Source organism: Lissotriton helveticus, chromosome 7 (assembly GCF_964261635.1).
Source record: "Lissotriton helveticus chromosome 7, aLisHel1.1, whole genome shotgun sequence".
Lineage (NCBI taxonomy): Eukaryota > Metazoa > Chordata > Amphibia > Caudata > Salamandridae > Lissotriton > Lissotriton helveticus.
The window spans coordinates 277,750,505-277,756,243 of NC_136068.1; positions in this window are offsets into that span (position 1 = coordinate 277,750,505).

Genomic DNA, 5,739 nt, shown 5'->3' on the forward strand with positions numbered 1-5,739 from the left:
CCTGAAACTTTACAAAAGTCATCTTTGACTGGGGACAAGATTTCTGGAACACAACAAAAGCATTAAAGGTTGCCAAGTGGAAAGGATGGATAGCCAACTTCTTGTACCAAATGTAAGCCTTATGAAGAGCAGCATATGGTTCCAACCTCTGATCTACTCTGTCAACACCACCCATGTACTTATTTTAGTCTATTATGCACACAGGTTTGCGTGCTTCTGCAACCGGACCCCACACAGTCACCGGTTCAGTGCTTTCATCATGTATGGAAGTCAACATGTAGACATCTCTCCTGTCTGAAAACTTCACAGCTAGAAGCTCCTCACAACGCAATGCACTGCACTGTCCCCGAGCAAGCTTTCGACAAACAAGTTCTTTTGGGAAACCTTTACGGTTTGAGCGGATTGTGCCACAAGCAACAGTGTCCACTTTGGCCAATTCCCTGAACAACCGCACACCAGTGTAGAAGTTATCGACATACAAATGATGGCCTTTGTTAAAAAATCCACGACCAAGTTCCCACACAATTTTCTCAGTCACTCCAAAAGTCGACGGACAACCAGGGGGGTTAATCCTGGATTCCTTACCAGTGTACACCCTGAAATTAGAGACATATCCAGTCTCACTGTCACACAGCATATAAAGCTTAATTCCATAGCGTGCCCTCATACTAGGAATGTATTGCCGAAAAACCAAGCGGCCCTTGAACAACAGCAAAGATTCATCCACTGCAATTTCTTTCCCAGGATAAAAGATCTCAGGAAATCGATCAACAAAATGATCAATGACAGGCCGAATCTTGAAAAGACGGTCACAATCAGGGTGATCTCGTGCCAAAGCAGAACTATTGTCAACAAAATGCATCATCCGAAGCAGAAGCAAATACCTATCACGACTCATGACTGCCGGAAATATAGCTGTTGCCATCAAGGGACTAGTAGACCAATATGAAGCCATTGATGGTTTCCTAAGCAAGCCCATCAAAAAAGTTAAACCCAAAACTTTTTCATCTCCTCCAAATTTGTGGGAGTCCACCGGGTAGCTCTAGCGTGGGGCTTAAGGCTGGCACTGTTCACCCTCAAAAAATGTTCAGCATACAAATTAGTCTGCTCTACAATCTCTGCCAAAAACACATCATCCATAAACAACTTGAAAAAATCAATAGGCAAAAAGTTTTCAGTGTTCACCCTACACCCTGGAACACCAGTAAATTCAGGCAATGCCGGCTGCACCATGCCTGGTGCAACTCAGAGGTCAGAACTTTCAATGTCAAGTCTTGCAGCCGCAGGCTGCCGCCCAGCTGCCTCTTATCTCACTACTTCAACTGGAAGTCTAGCAGCCCCAGGCTGCAGCCCAGATGTCTCTTGCCGCACTATTGGCACAGCAATGTCCTCCGCAACCACAGGCACTTCATCCACACCAAAAGTAGCTTCATCAGCACTCAGAGTGTCTTCATCATCAGATGAAGCCATGTGTAGAGAAAACTCACTACCTGAATCTTCACCTCCCACCTCTGGCTCAGAATCAGAGTCAGTCTCTGGACCATGGTCAGAGGAAGAATCAAAAAGCATTCCAACAACTTGCTGAGCAGTAATCCGGCGGCTAGCCATTATCCTTACAAGTAAAGGAGTCTGCACAAACAACTCAACAACCCCAACACTGTGCAAAGTAAGATAAAAAATGTAAGCCTTTATCACAAATATCTATATTTAGAAAAAATATGCAATTCACTTACAAGAGACAACTACACTCACCAGCACCTATTCTGCAAAGACACAGCAAATAGGCAACGATATCCCACTAGAAAGAAGAAAAAAAAACGTACATCTACAGAAGTACACATCAAAAACAAATGCAAAACATGTTTTACAATCACAAAAAACAGAAACCAAACATACTCGTATTACTACACACTTTGCAAAATAAACAATTACATTACAATTGAACAAAAAAATGTCTCTTACCAAACACATGCAACTACAGAAACAGCAGAACAACAGAACCACCAGTAACGGAACCGCTCACTGCAACAATCTAAAGAGAAAATAAAACAATACACATTAGAAGAAACAAAAACAACACACATTACAACAGGCTATGTCACAGGGTATGTCACAAATGGGGAGTCTGTCCCAATGGGGGGCAGAATATAAATCATTATAAACGTGGGCCCCCTCGAAGCAACCCTACGGAGGGCAGAGAGGCCAAATAAAGACACGACAGAACATACTTTTGAAAACAAATGGGCCCAAGGAAGCAACCCTTGGCCAAGGGGTCGTTCCCTATAAAAAAAACAATCCCTGGAGTCTAGTAGGCTTTTCTATCTCCCCCCTGGGTCCAGAAACGGTAAAAAAAGGGGGGCAGAACAGTCTACAATATTTATATTGCCCCCTGGAAGCGACCCTTGCCCAAGGGGTTGCTTCCTTTATAAATATAATATAATCCCTGGTGTCTAGTGGGCTTTTCTGCCCCCCCTGGGTCCAGATGCGGCCCAAAAAATGGCCAATCTGCCCCCAGGGGGGGCAGACAAGTCTAAAAATAATTATGGGCCACTAGGAAGCGACCCTTCCCCAAGGGGTTGCTTCCTTTATAATTGTAATCAAATCCCTGGTGTCTAGTGGGCTTTTCTACCCCCCTGGGTCCAGATGCGGCCCAAAAAACGACCGATCTGCCCCCAGGGGGGGCAGAAAAGTCTAAAAAACAATTATGGGCCACTAGGAAGCGACCCTTCCTCAAGGGGTAGCTTCCTTTATAAATATAATTAAATCCCTGGTGTCTAGTGGGCTTTTCTGCCCCCCCCCCTGGGTGCAGATGCGGCCCAAAAAACGGCCGATCTGCCCCCAGGGGGGGCAGAAAAGTCTACAAAAAAGATATGGGCCACTAGGAAGCGACCCTTCCCCAAGGGGTCGCTTCCTTTATAATTACAATCAAATCCCTGGTGTCTAGTGGGCTTTTCTGCCCCCCTTGGGTGCAGATCGGCCAAAAAAACGGCCGATCTGCCCCAGGGGGGGCAGAAAAGTCTGAAAAATAATTTGTCCCCAAAAGGAAGCGACCCTTGCCCAAGGGGTCGCTTCCTGCACAGAAAAAAATCACACAAACAGAATCCCTGGTGTCTAGTGGGGCATTCCTGGTGCACGATCGCGACGCTGTGCGCGATCGTGCACCAGGAATGCCGTGCATTGGGACATCAGGGGAGAGGAAACACTGTTTCCTCCCCCCGATGCCTCAAGGCACCAAGAAACGCCCCCCCGTCCCACCGGAGCACAAAGACTCACCCTAGCTGCTGGACGCGCTGGAAACAAATGGCGTCCAGCGCTTCCTGATGATGTCGGCGCGCGCTGTGCGCGCTGACGTCACCAGGAAGCGTGGGGGGGGCAGGGGGTGGCAGCGGAAAGTCTTCCGCTGCCACCCCAGGTTACAGCACCACGATCGATGCCCCAGGGGGGGAGCGCCAGCGCTCCCCCCCAGGACTGTACTGATGACGGAGCGGTTCCGTCATAAGCACAGCCCAACCGACGCTGATGACGGAACCGCTCCGTCATCAGCGTCGAAGGGGTTAAAAACCATCTTTTCTAAAAGATGTGTTATTAAATTCTGAGCCCCGGGAACCTTAACTCCATTTCTCTGTCTTTTCCCAATTGAAAGTTACAGTTGTGAAATGTTACAAAGCAGCTCCAATGATTACCTATGGGAAAGACAGCCTTTCAATAGCGAAAAACAAAATGCATAGTATTTTACCATCAGGACATGGAAAACACACCAGCACATGTCCTACCTTTTACATACACTGCACCCTGCCCATGGGGCTACCTTGGACCTACCTTAGGGGTGACCTATTTGTTAGAAAAGGGAAGGTTAGGGTCTGGCAATTCGATGCACTTGCCAGCTCAGCATGGCAGGAAAACCTGTGCGCAGACACTGCAGTGGCAGGTCTGAGACACAGTTGAAGGCTATTTGAGTGAGTGGCACAACTAGTGCTGCAGGCCCACTAGTAGCATTTGATTTACAGACCCTGGGCACACACAGTGCACTGTACTAGGGACTTACTAGTAAATCAAATATACCAATCAAGGGAAACCAATCATAATACAATTTACAGTAGGAGCACTGAAAAAAGTGCTCAGAGACACTAAAACCAGAAAAAATAAAGTCCAACATACCATCAAAACAGAAGGTCAGAAGTTAAAAAGACAGGGAAAACATGCCAAAATATGCCAGGTCAAACACATGTCCCCTCCAGCTGAATGTAGGGTGAACTACCCACCTGCCTGGGAGTTCTCCTCCCTAAGGCACAAGAACCTGGACAGACAATCAACGTTGGCGTGTTATGTGCAAGGGTGGTTTTTTACTGTAAAGTCCATTCCCAAAAGGAGATGGACCACCTCAACAGTTTTGGGTTTTCACCCTTTATCTGCATTAAGCATCTGAGGGACCTGTGGTCTGCCTTAACCCGGAAGTGAGTCCCAAACAAGGAGGGCCTTCGTTTCTTCAGGGCCCAGACCACGGCAAAAGCTTCTAGCTCAATTGCACTCCACTTCTGTTCCTTGGGGAGTAGTCTTGTGCTAAGGAAGACTACAGGCTGGTCTAGGCCTTGTTTGTTCACTGCTCCTGCACCATGCTCTGAAGCATCTGTCTACATGACAAATTCTTTGGAGAAGTTGGGTGCCTTTAGTGCGGGCACCATGCACATGGCTGCCTTCAAGGCATCAAACGCGGTCTGACATGCATCAGACCAAATTACTTTCCTTGGCTGCTTCCTGGAAGTCAGCTCAGTCAAGGGGGCAACAATGGTGCCATAGCCCTTGACAAATCTCCTATAGCAACCAGTTAGACCTAAAAATGCTCTGACCTCTGTCTGGGCCTTGGGGCTCTGCCAAGCCAGGATGGTGTCAATCTTAAGTTGTAGGGGTGCCACCTGCCCGCATCCTACCTGGTGCCTTAAGTACATCACAGACCCTTGCCCTACCTGGCCCTTGTTGGCCTTGATAGTGAGGCCCACCTTCTGCAGAGCTGTCAAAACTTCCCAGAGGTGGTGCAAGTGATCTTCCCAGCTGGAACTGAACACTACAATGTCATCCAGGTAGGCAGCACTGAAATCCTCCAGTCCAGCTAACACCTGGTTGAGCAACCTCTAAAAGGTAGCAGGGGCATTCTTCAACCCAAAGGGCATCACCCGGAACTGGGAGTGCCCCTCTGGTGTTGAGAATGCAGAACACTCCTTGGCCCCATCGGTCAAGGCAATCTGCCAGTACCCAGACATTAAATCAAACGTTCTGAGGCCGCTCCCTACCTGATGCCCTAAGTACACCACAGATCCCTGCCCTATCTGGCACTTACTGGCCTTGACAGTGAGGCCTGCCTTCTGCAGAGCCTTCAACACTTTACAGAGGTGTTGCAAGTGTTCCTCCTTCCTGGTGCTGAACACAGCAATGTCATCCAGGTAGGCAGCACTGAATTCCTTCAACCTGGACAGTACCTGGTTGACCAGTCTCTGGAATGTGGCGGGCGTTCTTCAACCCAAAGGACATGGCATGGAATTGGTAGTGCCTCTCTGGCATTGAAAATGCAGACCTCTCCCTTGCCCTATCAGTAAAGACAATCTGTTAGTCCAGAGATGTTAGATCAAACGTACTGAGGCACCGGGCAGCTTCCAGCCAATTTATGAGTTCATCAGCTCTGGGGATTGAGTGTGCATCAGTCCTGGTGACAGCATTGAGCCCTCGGTAGTCCACACAGAACTG